Here is a 26,427-nt window from a genome sequence, read left to right as displayed (position 1 = left end):
TCTGTGGCTGACAGATAAGCAGAGAATGACTGGAACTGCCTACCATACCCATAGAACCATGGTCAGAGGGAAAGTTATATACTTCCATCTGGACAAAATAAGAGAAATATTCAAGTTGCCTCAACTGCAAGATGATCCTGATTCCTTTAATAGGAGGATGGTGAGAGTAGATAAGGGGTTGGATCAGGTTCTAGAGGACATATGCCTCCCTGGAACTAAGTGGATAACCAATTCTAAGGGTGTCCCAAACCAACTCAAGAGGGGAGACCTCAAACCAATTGCAAGAGGTTGGCTAGACTTTATTGGGCGTTCCATATTGCCAACTAGCAACCGTTCTGAGGTTACCATAAAGAGAGCAGTGATGATTCATTGCATTATGCTTGGAAAAGAGGTGGAGGTCCATCATGTGATTGCTTGTGAGATTTACACAATTGCAAATAAGAATTCCACTGAAGCCAAATTGGCTTACCCAAGCTTGATTTCCTTGCTCTGTAAAGAGGCTGGGGTGAAGATGGGAGTAGATGAGTTCATACCCATTGAACACCCAATCACCAAAAAGTCAATGGAAGGACAAGTGCAAGACAACTCCATCAAAAGGAGGGCGCATGAGTTCCTCCCTGAACTCCCTGAAATTGGCTACTGGGCCAACCTAGAAGCATCTATTAACAAGTTGCAAGAGACTATGGAGCAACTGAAGGAAGAACAGCAGAATCAAAACTGCATGCTCTGCAAATTGCTGAAGGAACAAGAGAAGCAGGGGCGTGAAATCCAAGAGATGAAATGCCAAAAGCTCTCCTCTCAAGCTGAGGGAGCATCCACTTCTCAAAATCAAGGTTGTTGAGTCCTAACTCTGTGAAAACCTCTATCATTAGGAGCCTATTTTTGCGTTTTTCTTTTATTTTCTAGTTTAATCTTCTATTTATTTTTTTGAGTCTTAGTTCATAATTAATAAAATTTAAAGTTCATGCCTTAAAGCTATGAATGTCCTATGAATCCATCACCTCTCTTAAAAGAAAAATGCTTTAATCACAAAAGAACAAGAAGTACAGGATTTCGAAATTTATCTCTGAAACTAGTTGAATTAGTTTGATGTGGTGACAATACTTTTTGTTTTCTGAATGAATGCTTGAACAGTGCATATGTCTTTTGAATTTGTTGTTTTAAGAATGTTAAAATTGTTGGCTCTTGAAAGAATGAGGAGAAAGAGAACTGTTATTGAGGATCTGAAAAATCATCAAATTGATTCTTGAAGCAAGAAAAGCAGTGAAAAAAAAAATTTCGAAAAAAAAAGAAAGAAAAAGAAAAGAAAAAAAAGAGAAGGAAATAAAGTTGTGATCCAAGGCAACAAGAGTGTGCTTAAGAACCCTGGACACCTCTAATTGGGGACTTTAGCAAAGCTGAGTCACAATCTAAAAAAGTTCACCCAATTATGTGTCTGTGGCATGTATGTATCCGGTGGTAATACTGGAAGAAAGAGTGCTTTGGGCCACAGCCAAGACTCATACACTGGCTATGTTCAAGAATCAATATACTTAACTAGGAGAATCAATAACACTATCTGAGTTCTGAGTTCTTATAGATGCCAATCATTCTGAACTTCAAAGGATAGAGTGAGATGCCAAAACTGTTCGGAGGCAAAAAGCTACTAGTCCCGCTCATCTAATTGGAGCTATGTTTCCTTGATATTTTGGAGTCTATAGTATGTTCTCTTCTTTTTATCCTATTTTGATTTTCAGTTGCTTGGGGACAAGCAACAATTTAAGTTTGGTGTTGTGATGAGCGGATAATTTGTATGCTTTTTGGCATTGTTTTTAGTATGTTTTTAGTATCTTTTAGTTAGTTTTTAGTATATTTTATTAGTTTTTAATTAAAATTCACTTTCTGGACTTTACTATGAGTTTTGTGCTTTTCTGTAATTTCAGGTATTTTCTGACTGAAATTGAGGGTCCTGAGCAAAAATCTGATCCAGAGACTGAAAAGGACTGCAGATGCTGTTGGATTCTGACCTCCCTGCACTCGAAGGGATTTTCTGGAGCTACAGAAGCCCAATTGGCGCGCTCTAAACGGCATTGGAAAGTAGACATCCTGGGCTTTCCAGCAATATAATAGTCCATACTTTGCCCAAGATTTGATGGCCCAAACCGGCGCTCAAAGTCACCTACAGAAATTCCAGCGTTAAACGCCGGAACTGGCATAAAAGTTGGAGTTAAACGCCCAAACTGGCATGAAAGCTGGCGTTTAACTCCAGAAAAGGTCTCTACACGAAATTCCTTCATTGCTCAGCCCAAGCACACACCAAGTGGGCCCGGAAGTGGATTTTCTGTCATTTACTCAATTCTGTAAACCTTAGGACACTAGTTTACTACCTTTTGACATGTATCCGTACCTTATGACCTCATAACATTTTGTACACGTTTCTTTCCACAGGTGGTTGGGGGTGAGGAGCTCTGCTGTGTCTTGATGGATTATGCAATTACTACTGTTTCTTATTCAATCATGCTTGCTTCGATTCTAAGATAACACTTGTTCTTAATCCGGATGAATGTGATGATCCGTGACAATCATCATCATTCTCAACTATGAACACGTGCCTGACAACCACTCTGTTCTATCTTAGATTGAGTAGTTATCTCTTGGGTTCTTTCATCGGAATCTTCGTGGTATAGGCAGGACCTGATGGCAGCATTCAAGAGAATCCGGAAGGTCTAAACCTTGTCTGTGGTATTCTGAGTAGGATTCAATGATTGAATGACTGTGACGTGCTTCAAACCTGTAACCTACTGGGCGTTAGTGACAGACGCAAAAGAGGGATTCTATTCCGGTAGGGGAGGGAAACCAAACCGGTGATTGGCAGTACTGTGACAGAGTGCGTGCATTAGCTTTCACTGCGAGGATGGGAGGTAGCCATTGACAACGGTGAAACCCTACACGAGCTTGCCATGGAAGGAGGCTTGCGTGTTTGATGAAGAAGACAGTAGGAAAGCAGAGATTCGGAAGATGGGGCATCTCCACACCTCAACCCATTCTCCATTACTGCAATACAAGTAACCATTACATGTTCTTTTGCTTTTTACAATCAATCCTGATAATTTCTGATATCCTGACTAAGATTTACAAGATAACCATAGCTTGCTTCAAGCCGACAATCTCCGTGGGATCGACCCTTGCTCACGCAAGGTATTACTTGGACGACCCAGTGCACTTGCTGGTTAGTTGTGCGGGATTGCAAAAGTGTTATTGCAATTTCGTGCACCAGCTTCTCTTAATTTTCTCTTCAGATTCTTTTCAGGTTCTGGATCAATTTCAACAAGAGTGCCTTTATCCTTGTTCCTGCTCATATGAAAGAGAAGAAAACAAGAAAAGAAAAAGGAATCCTCTATGTCACAGTATAGAGATTCCTTTATGTTAGTAGAAGAAGAAAGGGGTAGAAGAATGAAGAAGGAGATTCGAAATTTTGGATGAAGGGAGGTGAAGAGAAGTGTTAGTAATTAAATAATTAAATAGAAGAAGACAAGAGAAGGGAACTTTCGAAAATAATTTTTGAAAAGGGGTTAGTGATTTTCGAAAATTAGAGATAAAATGTAATTAAAATTAAAACATGAAACAATTAATTAATTAAAAAGAATGTTTGAAAAAGGGATGAGATATTTTTCGAAAATTAGAGAGGGAAAAAGTAGTTAGGTGGTTTTGAAAAGATAAAATAACAAGAAGTTAGTTAATTGATTGAAAAAGATTTGAAATCAAATTTGAAAAAGATAAAAAGATATAAGTTAGATAAGATTTTTTTTTTTTGAAATCAAATTTTGAAAAAGATAAAATTTTTGAAAAAGATCAAAATAAAAGATAAGAAGATTCAATTCAAAAATTTTTGAAATTATTTACTTTACTTAACAAGAAACTACAAGATAAGATTCTAGAACTTAAAGATTGAACCTTTCTTAACAAGAAAGTAACAAACTTCAAATTTTTGAACCAATCACATTAATTATTAGTGAATTTTCGAAAATATGGTGTAAAGATAAGGAAAAGATTTTGAAAATAATTTGAAAAATGTTTTTGAAATTTTCGAAAATAGAAAAAAATGAAAAGATATGATTTTTGAAAAAGATTTGAAAAGATAAGATTTTTAAAATTGAAATTTTGACTTGACTTGTAAGAAACAACTAATTTTGAAAATTTTTGACCAAGTCAACCCAAAATTTCGAAAATTTGGAGGGAAATAAGGAAAAGATATTTTTTTATTTTTGAATTTTAATTATGAGAGAGAAAAACAACAAAAATACTCAATGCATGAAATTTTTAGATCAAAACAATGAATGCATGCAAGAATGCTATGAATGTCAAGATGACACCAAGAACACTATGAAGATCATGATGAACATCAAGAAACATAATTTTGAAAAATCTTTGATGCAAGAAAACATGCAAGACATCAAACTTAGAAATTTTTAAGCTTGGAAAATATGAATGCAAAGATGCACATAAAAACAAGAAAAGACACAAAACAAGAAAACATCAAGATCAAACAAGAAGACTTACCAAGAACATCTTGAAGATCATGAAGAACACTATGAATGCATGGAGTTTTCGAAAAATGCAAGAAAAATTTTTTAAAGCATGCAATTGACACCAAACTTAAAAATTGACTCAGGACTCAAACAAGAAACACAAAATATTTTTTATTTTTGTGATTTTCTAATTTTTTTGTATTTTTATTAAATTTTTTTTTTGAAAATAAAGTGAGGAAAAACGAAAAATAAAAGAAAAATTTTGAAAAAGATTTTTGAAAAGAAAATTACCTAATCTGAGCAACAAGATGAACCGTTAGTTGTCCATACTCGAACAATCCCCGGCAACGGCGCCAAAAACTTGGTGGACGAAATTGTGATCCATGTTCTTTGTATTTGTATGAAATCATTATTATGGCATCGGTTGTTTTCACAACTCCGTTCAACTAACCAGCAAGTGTACTGGGTCGTCCAAGTAATAAACCTTACGTGAGTAAGGGTCGATCCCACAGAGATTGTTGGTATGAAGCAAGCTATGGTCACCTTGTAAATCTCAGTTAGGCAGATTAAAATGTTTAGGTTTCGAAAATTAATAAAAAAGAAATAATAAAAGGGATAGAACACTTATGCAGATTCATTGGTAGGAATTTCAGATAAGCGAATGGAGATACTGTAAGGCTCAAGACGCCTGCCCTACTGCTTCAACTCAATCCTTCTTACTCCTTTCCATGGCAAGCTGTATGTAGGGCATCACCGTTGTCAGTGGCTACATCCCATCCTCTCAGTGGGTCCTCCTGCGGCTGTCACTCGTATGGCTAATCATCTGTCGGTTCTCAATCAGGTTGGAATAGAATCCTTGTTCTTTTGCGCTTGTCATCACGCCCAGCCTTAGGAGTTTGAAGCTCGTCACAGTCATCAATCCCAGAATCCTACTCGGAATACCATAGACAAGGTTTAGACTTTCCGGATCCTCATGAATGCCGCCATCTATCTAGCTTATACCACGAAGATTCTGTTGGGGAATCTAAGAGATACACATTCAAGCTCTGTTGCATGTAGAACGGAAGTGGTTGTCAATCACGTGCGTTCATAAGTGAGATGATAATGAGGGTTATCTAATCATCACATTCATCTGTTCTTGGGTGCGATGAATATCTGGAATAAGAATAAAGAGAATTGAATAAAAGAAATAGAACTGCATTAATACTTGAGGTACAGCAGAGCTCCACACCCTTAATCTATGGTGTGCAGAAACTCCACCGTTGAAAACACATAAGTAAAAGGTTTAGGCATGGCCGAATGGCCAGCCCCCTAAAACGTGATCAATAGCCTCTTAGAATGAAGAATAAAACAAAACTGAGACCAAAGATGAAACGTGGTCAAAAGACATCTAATACAGTAGTTAAATGTTCTATTTATAATAAACTAGCTCCTAGGGTTTACATGAGTAAGTAATTGATGCATAAATCCACTTCCGGGGCCCACTTGGTGTATGCTTGGGCTGAGCTTGATCAATCCACGAGCTGAGGCTTCTCTTGGAGTTGAACTCCGAGTTATGACGTGTTTTGGGCGTTCAACTCCGGATCATGACGTTTTTCTGGCGTTTAACTCTAGACAGCAGCATGAACTTGGCGTTCAACGCCAAGTTACGTCGTCAATTTCCGAATAAAGTATGGACTATTATATATTGCTGGAAAGCCCTGGATGTCTACTTTCCAACGCCGTTGAGAGCGCGCTAATTGGAGTTCTGTAGCTCCATAAAATCCATTTCGAGTGCAAGGAGGTCAGATTCCAACAGCATCAACAGTCCTTTTGTCAGCCTTTTTCAGAGTTTTACTCAAATCCCTCAATTTCAGTCAGAATTTACCTGAAATCACAGAAAAACACACAAACTCATAGTAAAGTCCAGAAATGTGAATTTAACATAAAAACTAATGAAAACACCCCTAAAAGTAGCTTGAACTTACTGAAAATTGCCTAAAAACAATGCCAAAAAGCGTATAAATTATCCGCTCATCAAGAATCATAAGCAAAATCATCACCAGTTGTTCTGCCTCAGCAACTCTATATCAATACATCATACCCTCGCTTGGAGCTAGTGAAATCACATCACTGCGTCTACCCAGGGGGGCTCAAATTATCTCATTCAAAAATCATCATCATCATGCAATCGCATCATCAATTCATCTCATCAAGAACAGCCCTCAACATCCACCGACACCAACATAAGGGATCTCTCAGTGGTACAAACACAACCAATACAGACAAGTAATACACAATTAAGGTACAAGTAGAACAAGTAGCACATAATCAGGTAACATAGCATATATGATGTAGAAATCCAAAACAAATAGGCAAACCCAAACAATTCAAACATATGCAAATGATGTATGCCTGCCCTATGGCTGATGATATCATCTGTCGGTTATATAGCCAACCCGACATGTCCTGGTAGCTAACCATTGTACAGAAACACCCCTTGCGGAGCAAGTAGGTTTGAGCTACAACCCCCTTGCTACTACCCGCTCAACCCAGAGCCAGTGGAACAACCACTACTGTGCTACTACCCAGGCGGGTGTTTAAAAGCTCTACCTGGAGCGAGTGGATTCACCACTACTGCCGCTACTACCCAGGCGGGTGTTTAAAAGCTCAACCTGGAGCGAGTGGATTCACCACTACTGCCGCTACTACCCAGGTATCACAATCTCTGACCTGGAGCAAGTGGGACGAACCACAACCCTTGCTACTGCCCAGGTATCTTAAGCATTAACCCGGAGCAAGCAGGACGAACCACAACCCTTGCTACTACCCAGGTATCTCAAACATATATTCATTCAATCTCAATTCATATTATCAATCCTCATTGTTATCAAATCTCAAACATTAACCTGGAGCAAGTGGGACAAACCCCAACCCTTACTACTACCCAGGTATCAGAGTTACATTCATTCAAAACTCCATAATTAACTCATTTATCATAAACATCCTTTTCCGTCTCATACCCGGAGCAAGTGGACAACGCCACTGCCTACTACCCGGGGTTACACATCACATTTCAATATTTTCCATTATTATCCATTTAACACATTCATTCATTAATCATATATGCATTTATACTCAGTCATAATCAATAATGGCTTTGCCGTAACCCGGCAATAACTCAGCCATCCGCTCATGGTTCAATCAGGAACCAGCCATTTATCAATAAATATAGCCCTTCGGCTCATGGCATACACGGTACTTCCACCGTCATCCTCCATATCTCATATAATCATCGTTGATCATCATTGATCATAACTCTTCCCCTTGCTTCACTCGCAAGTTACCACATCCCCTAGCTCCTTTCTCATTGCTAGGCATATCATAATGATTTAATACATAAGGGGTGAGATCGGAGGCTTAGAAGTATGAGATTTAGCTTTTAAAACTCAAAAATCAACTTTGGGATGAAAACAGGGCCACGCGTACGCGTACTCCACGCGCACGCGTGGATGGCCACAAAACTCATCGACGCGTATGCGTCATTCACGTGGACGCGCGGATTGAAACACAGCCAGACGACGCGTACGCGTCAGCCACGCGTACGCGTGGATGCATTTGCGCCCCAGGCACAAAACTGGCACAACTCTGGCACAACTCTCGGAAAAATGGCTGGGCATTGGGTGCAGCGCATCGACGCGCACGCGTGGATGGTGCCTTTTTGAAGAACGACACGTACGCACCAAGTGCGCCTACGCGTGGAGGGTCATTCTGCTAAAAATTTTCTAAGTTAAAAGCTGCAGAATTCACAAATTCAACCCCCAATCTTCCGACGGACATAACTTTCTTATTTTAAATCATTTTTCGCCCGTTCTTCGAACGGCATGGACATCCTAGATCCAATTTCACTTCTAAATAAGTTTGGCACAAAACAGAGATCCAGAGTCCAAGTTATGTCCCATCAAAGTATGCCCAAAAACCATGTTTTCATACAAAACCACAAGGTGCCCTTTTCAAAACAAGCCATTTTCAACCCTTTTTAAAATCAACCAAGACATGCTAGTTTCAACCCTTTTTGAAATCAATCAAAATATACCAAAATCAATATCAAGCCTCCTCAACTCATACATTAATACTTTACCACGATTCACAAACCGCCATATAACCATTTTTACCCATTTCAAACAAATGGCTAAATTACAAACACATCAATATGTTATACATCCTTCCTCATCCCAATTTCCAACAATACTATATCCAATCAACCATCATTATACATAATCAATGTCATACTCACTATCACGTGGTTTCACCCCCAAATCAACCTTAATCATTCCTCAAGAATATATCACAACATATATATCTCTCATGCATTATCATACCATCAAGACATCAATAATCATAATCACATATATGACCACATAATATTTCTCAACCAAAACCAAACATACCTCATCTACATAATTTCACCCAAAATTACCAAATTCCACACTTCAACTCCTCAAACATTATTATTCAATAATCAACCCAATCATTCGCATATTCATTATCTGAAATTCATCCAATCACTTGTGTCATCATACAATGCACACATCAACTTACCTTCCTTACCTCTTTTTGGCCTCCGGCCCAAAATTCACGGCCTCCGGCCCAATTTCACAATTTAAATGCATAAACCACAAATCAATACTCATTATCCAATACATCAAGTTCTCAATACACCAAGCATACAAGACCACACAATTCTCAACCCAATCATTAATTCACATTACATACCAACTATGCATGTTAGCACCAACCATTTACACAATCCAAACTTAATCCTAGGGGCATCTAGCCTAGGAATTCTCATCACACCACACGGTACTTAAATAAAACTTAAACCGTACCTCTTGTAGCCAAATCAATTGAGCCTCTTCTTTGGAAGTCTCTATCAACCTTAGCCCCAAGCCTCACCAAAGCTCCTCAAGTAATACCAATCTCCCAATTATGCACCAAAACCATCAAATGCACTAACATAACCAATATCACATACATACATCAACTTAGGGCTCATAAAAATGACAATTCACAAGGGTTGGAGGGTTTCTTACCTTAACCCACTGAAGTTTGTGATGAATATCACCCATGGCTCATACTAGAGCACTCCTAAACAACCAAAATCACAAGGTTTCCTCAAAACCCAAACCAAATTCGAATTTGAAGAGGAAAATGAAAACTGGGCAGAGGACAGTGGATTACTCACCACAAAACTTAGATAAAATTGTAGAGGATGAGAAGAGCGACGCGTGGCCACAAACGGCTCGTCAATCGGAGCTCTGTAGCTCAAGTTATGGTGATTTGAAGATCAAAGAGAGTTAGGTTTTCTCTCTTCTCTTCTCTCTTCCCAATTCAGCGCCCCAACCCTCTCTTTTAGGGTAAAATGAGCTGAAATACTCATAACTAATGTTTATATATGTTGGGTCTTGGGCCTACTTAGGCCCAATTCACTTATTTTTATTCGTTGGCCCAATTTTGGGCTAAAACCTTTAAGATTAGCGCTCCAAATCGCACTTTAAATATTTCTACCTCCCCTAATTATAATTCCTCATTTCTTAAACTTATTTACTCATAATCAATTTTCTCAGCTGCAGTACCAGACAGGTCTCAGCCGGTACTGACGATCAAAATTCCACTACGCGCTTTTACGCAGAAAACTATGTCTTCCGACTCGAAAAAATTCACTGAATCCAGATATCATATTTAAATCACCAAATTCCAATTGCCAAATCTTTCAATCATATTCGCTCCTACTTAACTCATTATTTAATTAATTTCGGTTAGACCGGGTATTACACATATACCTATACCTCATTGAGTGTACTTTCTTGTCTGTTGTAGTTTCATTTCTATTTAGATTCAGGATCCACCGAAGGGATATTTTTCTTACGATTCCTTCTTTTACTTTGATCCTTCCTCTGAATTCATTTTTAGGTACTTTTCATATTTTTGTATGCACTTTTTTTCAACTTCAACCACATTCATAGAATATAAACCAAAGAGGCATGAATCATAACCAAGAAATATCAACATTCAACACCATCCTTGAATAGTACTTATAAGTATTCCAATTCAAACACTTCACAGTAGTACCAAATTTTATTTGAACCATTTTGTTATTGTTCTAAAAAATGCCATTTATTATATGTTGAATTGGTCAATTATCATTATCATCCTTGAGATTAATGTTGAGATTGGACTGCTGTGGAATAAATTCTGAATCAAATTTTATCGCGGGTGAACCTGAGTAGCTGTGAGTAGCTGTGAGTTCATTGTTGCTTAATGGAGAATTGTCACCAACCACATCTCTCTCAATGAAGAACCCTGGCTTCTTTGGCTGAGGCAGTTCCCATTCACTGCTCAGCATCATAAGCCCATATGACATGCTTGGTCGATCTTCTGGATTTCGTTGCACACATAGCAGACCAACATGAATTGTTCGTATGACTTCTGCCAAATTAATTGAGTCTCTGATAGATGCATCAACTATTTCTAAGCACTTGCCTTCTGTTAAAAGTGTCCATGCCTGTGTATATATATATCCAGATATTTAGATATTGCAATAACAAAAATTAGATTTTGTCTAATGAGACTAATTTGCCTAGATAGATGATGCTACTTGATTAGTAAATGTAAATAAATATTAGGGGCAAATAAAAACGTAATTCTTACATTGCCGAGAAGATTAAAGTTGTGGTCAATATCGATGAATCCTTTATTTCGCTTCCCACTGACTATCTCTAATATTAGTACACCAAAGCTATAGACATCAGATTTTGTTGAGTACAGCCCACCAACTATGTACTCTGGTGATATATAGCCACTACACAAAACATAAATATACAATTTCAAATCAAGAAAAAAATGATCTTATTCATTCCTATCAACATGTCATATAATTGCTACTTAGCCACTTACTAAGTTCCAACAATATGTATTGTATTTGCTTCATTTTCATTTCCTACAAAGCTTCTTGCTAGTCCAAAGTCCGAGATTCTAGAATTCAATTCATCATCTAACAAAACATTTCCAGCCTTGAGATCTCTATGAACTATTCTATGTCTTGAATCTTGATGAAGATAAAGAAGACCTCTGGCAATCCCATTGATGATATGAAAACGTTTCAGCCAATCTAGTAGCTTTCCCTTCTCACAATCTATTTTAAAGAAAATGAGTTGGACTAATATTCTAATGAGGTTTTAAGAGTTGCATAATCATTATTAAATGAAAAGAAGAGTATGGTTCAGCGGGAATCAAACCAAATATGAAGAAGTCCAAGCTTTTATTGCGCATAAATTCATAAATCAACAATCTTTCCCCAGCTTGAAGGCAGCACCCGAGTAGCTTTACTAAATTCCTGTGTTGAAGTTTGGAAACATGCATAACTTCATTTTTGAACTCTTCGAATCCTTGGCTTGAATTCTTCGAAAGCCTCTTGACAGTTATTTCCTGTCCATCTTCCAAGATACCCTGAAAGTTATAATTATTTCAATAGAGTTATAACCATTTTGCAAGATATATAATTTTTGTGGAAAAGTTTTTCTGGAAGCTCAACTGTTAAATGATGATAAATTTAAAATTTGACAATCAGCTGATTGTTCAATGCATCATTTCTCTAACTTTTCCAATGCATAAAGCACATTCATGTTTTAAGGATGTATTAGCATATAAGAAAGGAAAAAGGATTGGGGGACCTGATTCCATACTCCTTATTTGTTTGGAGTGTTGAAACTTCTTCAGATTATTAACATTAGAGTAAAGCTAGGAACCAAAAGCATATCAGCCAAAACTCAGCCAAATACCTTTGAATGAATTCAAAATCTCTACGAGTTAATATATATGGATGTTTCTTCTACTAAGTATCAGAATGTTTCTTTTTCATATTAAATGGATGTTCTTTTATATATTTTTCGAATTTGTGATTGTTGGAAGTAGATAGGTTAATGTAAGAGAAAAGAGGAAGGTTTTTATAGGTTTACTTAATCAATTTAAAATTTTTTAAATTTTGAATTTAAAAAAATTAAAATTAATTAATTATTAATATAAATTAATGTAGTTTTGTTTAGTTTTTGGCGGATAAGCTTTTGGTTCCTTATACTTTTCCTTAACATTATAAATTTATAATGTACGTTGGTGCAATCTTCTAGAAAGTATTTCATTAATGAAATTTTTAATGTATATTAATAAGATCACTAAACAATTAATGTATTTTTTCTTGTAAAACTACAAACACATTAATTATTGCAAGTTCCTTTTGTGTCTGGTAATTTTAGCCCTGAAAACTTCACAAACCCATCTGAATTATTGCAACTTAATGAGGTTCTCCTAACACAACCACTTGATGAATCAATAGTATTTTGCACAAATCCATCCAAGCATCCACACATTGGAAATTGGTTCGTATCACAACTAGCATATGGTCCACATTTTCCATAATAATCACAGTCATCCACCGGTATGTGCGAAACTGTGGTCCAACCTGTATTTCCACCACTCCAGCTTCTCCGCTGGCTGAATCCATCCGTTGCTATCTGCAGCCTCAGATGAACTGAACTATCAACACTCCAATATACAATATACACCTCTTCCTCATTAGAAATCATGCTAAATCTGAATACAGACTCATTTTTCAATTGAGGTGCCCCACTAAACTGAATACCATTCCATGATCCAAAACGAAATCTTTTTGTCGTGCCTTCTCTTAATACTAATTGCGGATATCCATCAATATCGAATTGATAGCTAAAGCTACCTGGAGAAGGATCATCAGAGCTTTTCCATGATGTTGTCCTCCGATTTAGTCCTGTAGCTAAGTTTCTTCCCAACTTCGTCCAGGCAAGATTGTGTCGCCTGGATAGTCAAAACTTTGCCACACAAAATCTTCCGTGTCGCTATTGCTGTCATCCTGCACAACAAAATTCCCAGAATTCAAAAGCTTTGCAACCAGATTTCGCCCCGATCGCGTCGTGTTGGATGACCAAATAAGACTATTATTACTGTCAAGAAGGACTACAATTCCGGTGTCTTTGACCTTCAAAACCCCTGAGGAGTCAGTGAGGGGTTTTTCTCTGTTTGCAACCCATACTATTGCCTTTGTTGGATCTTTGCTATACCAAATTCCGACATAACGGTTCTTGGAAGTTCCAGGGCTGAAGAATCCCAATGCAAATGTTTCATCTGCTGAAACTAATATCTCACCATCACTTATAGATTGCAGTGTGTTGATTGTGTCTCTTGCAATAGAGACAGCCATGAGCAGAGAGAAGCAGAATAAGAGAAAGCTAAAGGCTTCCATTGAATTGTTTATATGCTCTTCTTTGAATGTTATACATACGTGATACGTGACTTTGTGTTGTCATATAGAATTTAATTTTAAATTTTTAATACAATTATCATCCTTAGGTAGGAATTCAGTTAAATTTTTTATTCTTATTGGTCATCAAAATTAGACTCTCTAAAGATTCCCTTTTGATGGTTTCAGTGGCTAAGAGAAGGGGGGGTTGAATCTTAGCCCCCTTTTTGAAGCTAATACTTGCTGACCTTCAGAAGAGACTTTTCTGTTTTTGCTCGTCACTGGACACGAGCAACTCTGTTTTGACTCGTCCCTTGCCACGAGACTTTTTGTTTTGTCTCGTCACTTGGCACGAGATAATTCTGGCTTTTGCTCCTGTGTAGTAGAAAACAGAAATGGAGTAGAAAGAGAAGAAGATTGCACCAAGATATATCCTGGTTCGGCTGCTAAGTGCAGTGTAGCCTACATCCAGTCTCCATCACAAACATGATGGAATTTCACTATAATCAATCTGTTACAACTTGTAAAGTGCTAACCCAACTTACAAGGGGATTCCCACAGAATCATGATACACAACATAGATGAACAAAGGACCTCTAAGACATCTATGGCTTTTCTTTTAATTTTGCACTCTCTGCCTTTTTCCGCTCTATGGCTTTTTTTTTTATACAAACCTCACTTGTTTGCCTTTTACCATGAGACTCAAGACATGACAAAATTAAACAGAAAAATTACAAAACAGAATACATTGAAGGAGAAGAGAAAACTGTTAGCTCAGGTAGCTCTGAGAACTCTGTGCCTTGCACTCTCAAATTTTCTCCTTGCTTCAAACAGTGGTTGTTCCCCCTTTTTAAAGAAGAGGAAAGCCTCCACACTTGAAGTCAAAACCGAACCAACTTTCTTCCTCCTTCAACAAACATAGAACCGGTTCGGCCACACAGAGAGAGAAGAGATAACCATGCATTAACCAACATGCAATTACCTCTAGTCCTTTCTTGATCATCACCCTTCATCAATCCGGGCTCTCCATCCTTGGCTTGCTCTCCAAGATGGATTTCTGGCCCTTGATGCCTCATGATGATAATGACTTCATCTGCTTCAATCTCTGCCTTCAACCATCACTTCGCCACTCTAGCTACTCCCTGTGGTGGTTGATCAGAATCGAAGACAAGCCATGCTTCAAGAATCTCCCTCTTGGCCGAATCTTCAGCATCCTTTTTTGAGCATGAAAGGCTCAAGATTACCTCACCAAATCTAACCACATTTGGTAGTAATCTCAGCCACAGCTCATCTTTCTTTTGGTATGTTTTCTTGCCATCATTAGCTTGATGGTCTTGATGCATGCAACTCCTTCTTTTCGGTGATAGTAGCTTGGTGTAGCATCCATGGTTCTCTGGATAAGGACCGAAGAAAGAAGAAGAGTGTGATGAGAGAGAATAAAAGAAATCTGAAAGAAAAGCAATACAAAGTGGTTGATCAAATTGAATGAGAATAGCTTGCTTTTACTTCCCTAGCATAGAGTGGCGTGTAAGTCATAATAACCATCAATCACTTCAGCTGAATTTTTCTCTCTCATGTTCCCCATGCATTAATTAACAATGTAATAGATTTTGAAATCCATCACATGGTTAATACTTGGTTCCGTTGGAAGCACTATGCTTTCATTTTTCCTTTTGTTTCGGACCAAGAATGGAACCTATTATCACTTAATATAATTTGGGCTTATGATCAAAGCTGGCCCATTTAGATAACATTTGCTTTCCTGATAAAATTGATTTCGGATCAAGCATGGAAAGCACACAAGAAAGCATTTGTTTGGGCTTGCAACAATAATATTTATTCTGGCCCAATTATAACTAGCTTTAAACACAAAGCTGAAACAATAATGCAACAGTTGGGCTTTGTTAATTTTCTTTTGTTTTGGCCCAGCACAAAATCTGCACAACAAAATTATTAATTAAGCAAATATGAATTAAGATCAAATTAATAATTTTGTAATTTAATATTTCAATAATGTTTGTTCATCATCAAAATTAAATAAGAGTTTTCCAAACTCATCAATCTCCCCCTTGATGACAAACATTATTAAAATTGAAATGGAAAGAAAATAAAAGATTGAGTAAGGAATACTCCCTTTGATTTGATTTTCTCCCCCTTTCAAAATGTTACATGGCTCCCCCTTAATATATGCAGTTTTACCAAGGGAAGCACTAATCTGTCATTTAAATCAAGCTTCAAGTAACAATGTTATTTAGCATTTTTATACATGATGCTAAATGCTTGATTTATGAGCAGTTTTAATTGATAATCAAAACTCATTTGATATCATAAACTGATTTACTGCTCAAACATACAAAAAGTATCCAAATATTTTTCAAACATTTTCCTGTTTAGGATATTAGAGCAAAACAACATGATGAAAAATATTTGAAGAACAAAACAAGGCAGTTTTGATATTTTACACAAATTAAAGGAACTGCCAAAAATAAATTTTCAATCAAACAAGTTTATCAATGATGAATCAACAACCAGGCATCAAAATAAATCAAACATCATTATAAATCAAATGCCAAATAGACTAATCATGATAAACAAAATGTAGTTCAAACAGCAATGACCATATTAAAACAAATGTAATAACAACATGCATTCTTTGAACAAGGGTAATCATGAATTTTCAAAAGTGAAAATTTCAGCCCCTGTTCCCCTGTTTTTCCAGCCCCTGTTTCGTTCCAATTTCAATTTTGGAACCTAAATTTCCTCCCCCTTTTGGCATCATGGGGCACCTGCACAAAATGTGATTAACATAGCAAAAAAAATTTAAAATAAAACAGTGAAAGTATATCTCAGTATTCCTAGAGCAGTGAGTATCAAGTCATGCTCCTACAAAAACAGATTGAGCCTAATGGAGCCAATATCAAACAGAATAAACACAAATGCTAATCATCAGATAAATGAAAGTCTTCTTCCTCAGCGCCTCCTTCACTATCATCTCCCAAATCCTTAGTAAGATGTTCCAGCATCAGGTTGACTCTTTCTTTGCAGTTTTTCCATGCTTTCTCATTCTCATAAGCTTGCTTGCGGGCCTCTTTGTGAGATCGAAACATCATGTCTGCCATGTTTGAGAATTCTCCCAAAATCTGTTGGAAGGATCTGATTGTTTTGGTAGATTCTGGCCTGCCTTCATGTTCACTATCCGATGCAGTTTTTCGCCCTTTGGTTTCCTTGGTTGCTCCTCCTCCTCGGATTGTAGACACCTCGTTTTCTACCTTCTCATTTAACAAGTCAACTTTAAAGTACTCAAAGATTCTAGTTAAAAACATACCATAAGGCAGGTTAGCCTTTTTGGTGCTTCTAACAGAATCCCACATGTGCCTAATCATGATGTAACCAAAGGAAATAGGGGTAGAGGTAACCAAAGCAAACAATATGAGACAGTCAGAAAATGTTACTCGGTTGTGTGAGCCGCTTTGGGGAGTCAGAATATGAGTGATGATTCGGTGAAGCAAGGAATTGACTGGTCCAAGAGCTTTGTGAGTTGGAGTGGTTCCATGCAATCCGGAAAGGTTGGTGCAAATGTGCTGGAGAACAGTTTTGTGGGAAACGCCGACTTGTGTGTCCCATTTTTCCACCATGTATGCTCGCGGTCCTTCATCCTTGAAGCCCAGGGCCGCTCCAATTGTCTCAGCATCAAGGGCTATTTGAACCCTTTTGACATAGGAATGAAGGGTGCCATCAATGAGTCGCATATTAGCATAGAATTCTCGAACAAGACCTGGGTACACTGGCTTTTTGATAAGGAGCAGAGGCTTCCAGTTGAGAAGATCAAACAGAGAGGGAATGTTGGTGCTCTTGAGATTTTCGAGACTAACAAGATAGGTGGTGCACAAATGACGTTTCTCCATAACCTCTTTGTGAAACTCGAAAGAGGTGCATGAGTTAAATCTGCTTGGATCAACATGAGAGTGAGACTTGCCATACTTGTCTCGGAATTCCATGGATTCCAAGTTTGGAGGTTCAGTGGTGTCATTGAGCGCAAACCCTTGATTCTTTTGTGAGCCTTTTCCGGGGGTAGACTTCTTTGGTGATGAGGGTGGAGGTGAAGGAGTGGGAGAAGTGTGAGACTCTTGCTCTTCTTCTTCAACTACGGGCTTCTTGTTCTTGCCTCGACCTGAACTTTTGTGGGCAATCACCTTTTTTCTCATGGTGGTTGTTTGTTTGGACGGTGGTGAAAGAGAAGATGATGAGGTTGAATGAATGTGAATGTGAGTGTGGGTTTGAGGCGTTGATGGTTTTTGAGATAAAAGAATTCTTTCACTCTTTCTTGGCGCGGTTTTCTTTTTCATGGTAATGAAGGAATGAAATATGAAAGGGTTGATAGCCGAGTTGAGTGGGAGAGAAGCAAGGTGGGTGACGCATTAAATGAGGCTTGGAGAGAGAGAATGATGGAAATAATGATCATTAGTGGGCGGTTAATGACCATTATGGGGTGGTTATTACCCAAAAAGATGATTTCCTTTTTAACTTTTGAAATCTAAAACTGAAAAGTGGTTGCCTTAAATCAAGGGATTAGATGGAGAGTAGGATTTGATTTGACACTAACCACTTCCAAGAAGATATGGTGACACAAGGAAGAAGATTTTTATTTGTATGGAGAGATAAGTAACAAAACTGTTATTGTGGGGTCATGGAATTTTGGCGGGGCCCATAAAATTTTGAATTCTGCGTTGCCTCCCCCTTGACCACAGCTCTTCCATTGTGCCATTATTTTTATCTCGTCCAATCCTACGAGCAAAACTGAACAGAGTCACAAATTCACAGATTTTCAATGAAACTTAAATCAAACATTCCCAAACTTTTTCTCGAGGTACAGAATCTGTCTTCACAGAGAGGTTTTGTAAATATATCAGCAATTTGGTCTTCAGATTTTACAAATTGAATATCAATAGTACCCTTTTGCACATGTTTCCTAATAAAATGATATTTTATCTCAATGTGCTTAGTTCTTGAGTGCAGAACAGGATTTTTTGAAATGTTTATAGCACTCATATTATCACAAAATAAGGGTATACTATTTATTTTTAATTTGTAATCTTCCAATTGTGTTTTTAACCAAATTAATTGTGAGCAACAAGCAGATGCGGAAACGTATTCGGCTTCAGCAGTGGATAGAGCCACTGTGGCTTGTTTCTTGCTTGACCACATGTTGAGTGAGCTTCCAAGGAAGCAACACATGCCGGAGGTGCTCCTCCTATCCACCCGATCTCCCGCATAATCTGCATCACAAAACCCTACTGCACAAAAGTCATCAGATTTAGGATACCATAATCCATAATTACAAGTTCCCTTAATGTATCTAATGATGCGTTTAACAGCCGTAAGGTGGGATTCTTTTGGATGTGATTGAAACCTTGAACATACACCCACACTTTGGACTATATCCGGTCTAGAGGAGGTAAGGTACATGAGTGAACCTATCATTCCTCTATACCTTGTTTCATCCACATCTTGGCCATCATCATCCTTTTCAAGTTTAGTATTGGGATGCATAGGAGTGCCCATTGATTTGGAATTTTCTAGGCCAAACTTTTTGATAAGTTCTTTTGCATACTTTCCTTGATGAATAAAAATACCACTAGGAGTTTGCTTAATTTGGAGGCCAAGAAAGAAAGTAAGCTCTCCCATTAAACTCATCTCAAACTCACTAGTCATGAGTTTTCCAAACTCTTCACACAAGGAAACATTGGCCGAACCAAATACAATGTCATCAACATAAACTTGAAAAAGAAGGATATCATCATTAGATGTTTTAATGAATAAGGTAGTGTCGGTGGTTCCCCTTTGAAAATGATTTTCCAACAAAAAGGCACTAAGCCTCTCATACCAAGCTCTTGGAGCTTGTCTAAGACCATAAAGAGCCTTAGTTAATTTAAAAACATGATTTGGAAATTCTTTATGTTCAAAACCGGGGGGTTGAGCCACATACACTTCCCTATCAATAAAACCATTAAGGAAGGCACACTTAACATCCATTTGAAACATTTTGAAACCCTTATGGGCAGCATAGGCAAGAAGCAACCTAATTGCTTCCATTCTCGCTACCGGAGCAAAGGACTCATCAAAATCAATACCCTCTTCTTGATCGTAACCTTGGGCCACTAATCTAGCCTTGTTACGAACAACTTGTCCATCCTCACCAAGTTTATTTTTAAAAACCCACTTAGTACCCGTTACCTTCTTACCATCCGGATGAGGTACTAATGTCCAAACCTTATTCTTATCAAATTGAGCAAGCTCCTCTTGCATTGCTTTGACCCATGATGGATCCTCAAGAGCTTGTTTGACATTGTTGGGCTCTATTTGTGACAAGAGAGCAAGATTGCTAGGTTCGGTTGGCCTTTTGGTGGATGATCTTGTTGTTACTCCTTGAGAGGGATCACCAATGATGAAGTCATGAGGATAACCCTTCATAGACTTCCATTCTCTAGGCTTTCGGACAGGTGTTGAGCTTTGATGAACTTCTGGTGGTCTCACTGTTTCAGTTTCTCGTCCCTGCTCAGGAGACAAATTGGAAGTTTCTCCTTCAATCTGACGAGACAAAATTGGACTGGCAGATTCTTCATTCTGGACAGATTTGGGATTTTCTTTGCTTGTTCCGGCTCCTTCTTCATCTGAATCATTATCTATCACAGTACTGGGAATTAAGTTAGAATCACAAAAGGTAACATGTATGGATTCCTCTATTGTCCTATGCTCCTTGAGATAAACTCTATAAGCCTTGCTTGTGGTGGAATATCCAACAAACATTCCTTCATAGGATTTTGGATCAAACTTTCCAAGATTTTCTTTATTATTAGCACAAAACATTTGCATCCAAAAACATGAAAATACTTAAGATTTGGAGAGGTTCCTTTCCATAGCTCATAAGGAGTTTTCTTTAACCCTTTTCTAATGATTGTTCTATTCAAAATATAACATGCTGTGTTCACAGCTTCAGCCCATAAAAATTTGGGAATTTCATTATCACATAGCATGGCCCTAGTCATTTCTTGAAGGCTACGATTCCTTCTTTCAACCACCCCATTTTGTTGGGGGATTCTAGGGCATGAAAAATTGTGAGAAATCCCTAAGTCATCACAGAATTTTTCAAAATCTTGATTTTCAAATTCTCTTTCGTGATCACTTCTCAAATGGGCAATTTTCAAATCCTTTTCATTTTGAATTTTCTTACAAAGTGTGGAGAAGGCATAAAATGCATCATTCTTATGAGTAAGAAAAAGTACCCAACCAAATCTAGAGTAATCATCAACCACCACAAGACCATAGTGTTTACCTCCCAAACTTTGAGTTCTAGTAGGACCAAAAAGATCAATATGTAACATTTCCAATGGCCTTTTGGTTGAGATTCCATCTTTTGATTTAAAAGAGGATTTTACTTGTTTACCCAATTGGCAAGCATCACAAGTAAGATCCTTATCAAACTTGATGTTCGGAATTCCTCTAACCAAATTCCTTTTGACTAGCTTAGAAATTTGGTACATGCTAGCATGACCCAACTTTCTATGCCAAAGCCATTTTTCAGATTCAAGAGAGGTAAAGCATGTTACATTTTGTTCCTTTAAATCCTCAAGAGTTAATCCATACACATTATTACATCTTTTAGCTTCAAATAGAACATCCCTAGTTTTCTCACAAACCACTAAGCAAACAAGTTTCTTGAAAATAACTTCAAAACCCAAATCACACAATTGACTAACACTAAGCAAGTTGTGTTTCAATCCATGTACAAGAAGGACATCATTTATACAAGATGAGAGATTTTTACCCACTTTCCCAACAGCTACTATTTTTCCTTTTGCATCATCACCAAAAGTGACAAATCCTCCATCATATTCATCAAGCTTTATGAAGAAGGCTGTCTTTCCGGTCATATGCCTAGAGCATCCGCTATCCATGTACCACGTGTTCTCTTTTCTTTTGGATGCTAGGCACACCTACAAAACAATGCTTAAGAGACCTTAGGTATCCAAATCTTTTTGGATCCTTTAACGTTAAACCATCTTCTATGTCCTAAACCATTGTAATCAAAATCAACTTTACAAACTTTGTCACCAATCATTCTCTCACCAAAGAAACATTGGATAGGAAAGTGTCCATTTCGATTGCATAGTCTACAAAATCTTGGAGTTGCTGTTTTGTTAAAGCAAGTTGGGTCTTGATACTTTGCATCATTTGAAGATGAAGCAATGTTTTCAAAATGTGATTTTTCAGATTTATAAAAGCCCAGCCCAGCTTTATCATAAAGAGGTTTTTGACTATCCAAGATTTGATTCAAATTTTCAGAACTTTGGGTGAATTTGGCTAAGTCTTCTTTAAGTCTGTTAACCTCTTTAAGCAACTCTTCATTTTGCTTAAAACAATTCACATATGCAAGGACTGAATGGTCACTTTCACAACTTTTAATTTGGGCTCTTAACTGCTTATTTTCTTCAACAAGATCACAAGTAGTTTCGGCCTCTCTCACTTTTTCTTTTAGAAAAATGTTTTCAGCTTGAAGAATGGTGACTTGTTGTTCAAGTTCTTGATTTTCCAGTAGAAAGCATCTTATTTTTTCAGAAAGGTGGTCTATCATAAGATGAAGATCTTCAGTGTCAGGGTTATGAAAGACTACCTGATGTACGTGATCTGCCATAAGGCACTGTTGGGACTTGGTTTCTGATTTTTCATCATCATCAACTGAGTCATTTTCCAAATCTTCCCATGAAGCCATTAGTCCTTTCTTCTTTCCTTTTCTCGGCCTTTCTTCCTTCTTTAACTTGGGACAGTCAGATTTGAAATGCCCCATTTCCTTGCAATTGAAACAGGTTACCTTGCTAAGGTCTTTCTTTGTCCTCCTGGAGCTGCTGCCTTTGCCTTTGAGCTTTGCCATTTTCCTGAATTTTTTTGCAAACAACACAAACTCATTTTTAGAAGAGTTATCACTGGATTCATCATCCAGAGGGTTAGTCACAGAAGAAAATGCAATTCCTTTCTTTTTTGAATCTTTTTTCAAATAGGAGTTTTCAAAAGCAAGTAAGTTTCCTCTCAAATCATCAAGTGTCATGGAATCTAAGTTACTACTCTCAGAAATAATTAAGGCTTTTGTTTCCCACTCTTTTGTGAGACATCTCAACACTCTTCTCACTAGCACAGATTCTGAATGTGTGATTCCAAGAGCATCTAAGCCAACAGTGATGGCATTGAACCGTTCAAACAGTTCATCGATGGACTCTCCTTCCTTCATTGTAAACATTTCATATTCCCTGTTTAACATATCTGTCCAAGTTTTCTTTACAATGGTAGTTCCTTCATGAGTGATTTGCAACTTGTCCCAGATTTCCTTTGCCGTTGTGCATCGTGATACTCGTCGGTACTCCTCAAAGCTGATGGCACAGTTGAGCAGATTGGTTGCCTTGGCATTTAACTCCACCGTCTTCCTATCTTCCTCGGTCCAGCTTGCTTCTGGTTTAAGGGAGATTACTCCTTGAGCATTTGTGGTAGTTGGAAATTTAGGACCTTCCAAGATAATCTTCCAAAGTCTGTAATCCACGGCTTGTACAAATATCTTCATCCTCTCCTTCCAATAGGTATAATTTTTCCCATTGAAAAGGGGAGGTCTGTTGCTTGATTGACCTTCAGCCAGATTGTATGATAACACATTTGGCCTTCTCTTAATACTAATTGCGGATATCCATCAATATCGAATTGATAGCTAAAGCTACCTGGAGAAGGATCATCAGAGCTTTTCCATGATGTTGTCCTCCGATTTAGTCCTGTAGCTAAGTTTCTTCCCAACTTCGTCCAGGCAAGATTGTGTCGCCTGGATAGTCAAAACTTTGCCACACAAAATCTTCCGTGTCGCTATTGCTGTCATCCTGCACAACAAAATTCTCAGAATTCAAAAGCTTTGCAACCGGATTTCGCCCCGATCGCGTCGTGTTGGATGACCAAATAAGACTATTATTATTGTCAAGAAGGACTACAATTCCGGTGTCTTTGACCTTCAAAACCCCTGAGGAGTCAGTGAGGGGTTTTTCTCTGTTTGCAACCCATACTATTGCCTTTGTTGGATCTTTGCTATACCAAATTCCGACATAACGGTTCTTGGAAGTTCCAGGGCTGAAGAATCCCAATGCAAATGTTTCATCTGCTGAAACTAATATCTCACCATCACTTATAGATTGCAGTGTGTTGATTGTGTCTCTTGCAATAGAGACAGCCATGAGCAGAGAGAAGCAGAATAAGAGAAAGCTAAAGGCTTCCATTGAATTGTTTATATGCTCTTCTTTGAATGTTATACATACGTGATACGTGACTTTGTGTTGTCATATAGAATTTAATTTTAAATTTTTAATACAATTATCATCCTTAGGTAGGAATTCAGTTAAATTTTTTATTCTTATTGGTCATCAAAATTAGGCTCTCTAAAGATTCCCTTTTGATGGTTTCAGTGGCTAAGAGAAGGGGGGGTTGAATCTTAGCCCCCTTTTTGAAGCTAATACTTGCTGACCTTCAGAAGAGACTTTTCTGTTTTTGCTCGTCACTGGACACGAGCAACTCTGTTTTGACTCGTCCCTTGCCACGAGACTTTTTGTTTTGTCTCGTCACTTGGCACGAGATAATTCTGGCTTTTGCTCCTGTGTAGTAGAAAACAGAAATAGAGTAGAAAGAGAAGAAGATTGCACCAAGATATATCCTGGTTCGGCTGCTAAGTGCAGTGCAGCCTACATCCAGTCTCCATCACAAACATGATGGAATTTCACTATAATCAATCTGTTACAACTTGTAAAGTGCTAACCCAACTTACAAGGGGATTCCCACAGAATCATGATACACAACATAGATGAACAAAGGACCTCTAAGACATCTATGGCTTTTCTTTTAATTTTGCACTCTCTGCCTTTTTCCGCTCTATGGCTTTTTTTTTATACAAACCTCACTTGTTTGCCTTTTACCATGAGACTCAAGACATGACAAAATTAAACAGAAAAATTACAAAACAGAATACATTGAAGGAGAAGAGAAAACTGTTAGCTCAGGTAGCTCTGAGAACTCTGTGCCTTGCACTCTCAAATTTTCTCCTTGCTTCAAACAGTGGTTGTTCCCCCTTTTTAAAGAAGAGGAAAGCCTCCACACTTGAAGCCAAAACCGAACCAACTTTCTTCCTCCTTCAACAAACACAGAACCGGTTCGGCCACACAGAGAGAGAAGAGATAACCATGCATTAACCAACATGCAATTACCTCTAGTCCTTTCTTGATCATCACCCTTCATCAATCCGGGCTCTCCATCCTTGGCTTGCTCTCCAAGATGGATTTCTGGCCCTTGATGCCTCATGATGATAATGACTTCATCTGCTTCAATCTCTGCCTTCAACCATCACTTCGCCACTCTAGCTACTCCCTGTGGTGGTTGATCAGAATCGAAGACAAGCCATGCTTCAAGAATCTCCCTCTTGGCCGAATCTTCAGCATCCTTTTTTGAGCATGAAAGGCTCAAGATTACCTCACCAAATCTAACCACATTTGGTAGTAATCTCAGCCACAGCTCATCTTTCTTTTGGTATGTTTTCTTGCCATCATTAGCTTGATGGTCTTGATGCATGCAACTCCTTCTTTTCGATGATAGTAGCTTGGTGTAGCATCCATGGTTCTCTGGATAAGGACCGAAGAAAGAAGAAGAGTGTGATGAGAGAGAATAAAAGAAATCTGAAAGAAAAGCAATACAAAGTGGTTGATCAAATTGAATGAGAATAGCTTGCTTTTACTTCCCTAGCATAGAGTGGCGTGTAAGTCATAATAACCATCAATCACTTCAGCTGAATTTTTCTCTTTCATGTTCCCCATGCATTAATTAACAATGTAATAGATTTTGAAATCCATCACATGGTTAATACTTGGTTCCGTTGGAAGCACTATGCTTTCATTTTTCCTTTTGTTTCGGACCAAGAATGGAACCTATTATCACTTAATATAATTTGGGCTTATGATCAAAGCTGGCCCATTTAGATAACATTTGCTTTCCTGATAAAATTGATTTCGGATCAAGCATGGAAAGCACACAAGAAAGCATTTGTTTGGGCTTGCAACAATAATATTTATTCTGGCCCAATTATAACTAGCTTTAAACACAAAGCTGAAACAATAATGCAACAGTTGGGCTTTGTTAATTTTCTTTTGTTTTGGCCCAGCACAAAATCTGCACAACAAAATTATTAATTAAGCAAATATGAATTAAGATCAAATTAATAATTTTGTAATTTAATATTTCAATAATGTTTGTTCATCATCAAAATTAAATAAGAGTTTTCCAAACTCATCACCTTTTTATAATCAAGTCTCTCACAGAAAACCAAGAATACAATGAATTCAAATTACAACACAACAACCGAGAACAAGAAAACTAAAACAATCTATCTATTTATATTATATAAAAACTAATATTAATATTATCATACAATCAGAAGTCAACTTAATATTTTATCATTTTATAATTTTACCACATTAATATTTGATGAGTTTGAAAAACTCTAATTTAATTTTGATGATGAACAAACATTATTAAAATAAT

The 26,427-nt window shown here is 37.6% G+C and overlaps 1 pseudogene; it reads right to left on the bottom strand.

Annotated features, from left to right (window-relative positions):
* Nucleotides 1–10,683: 10,683 nt before the first annotated feature.
* Nucleotides 10,684–13,779, bottom strand: LOC130945963 (receptor-like serine/threonine-protein kinase SD1-8; annotated as a pseudogene).
* Nucleotides 13,780–26,427: the final 12,648 nt, after the last annotated feature.

The sequence above is a fragment of the Arachis stenosperma genome, chromosome 8 (genome assembly GCF_014773155.1).
Source record: "Arachis stenosperma cultivar V10309 chromosome 8, arast.V10309.gnm1.PFL2, whole genome shotgun sequence".
Lineage (NCBI taxonomy): Eukaryota > Viridiplantae > Streptophyta > Magnoliopsida > Fabales > Fabaceae > Arachis > Arachis stenosperma.
Note: the sequence above shows the minus strand (reverse complement) of the source record. Positions and strands in the feature narration are given on the sequence as shown.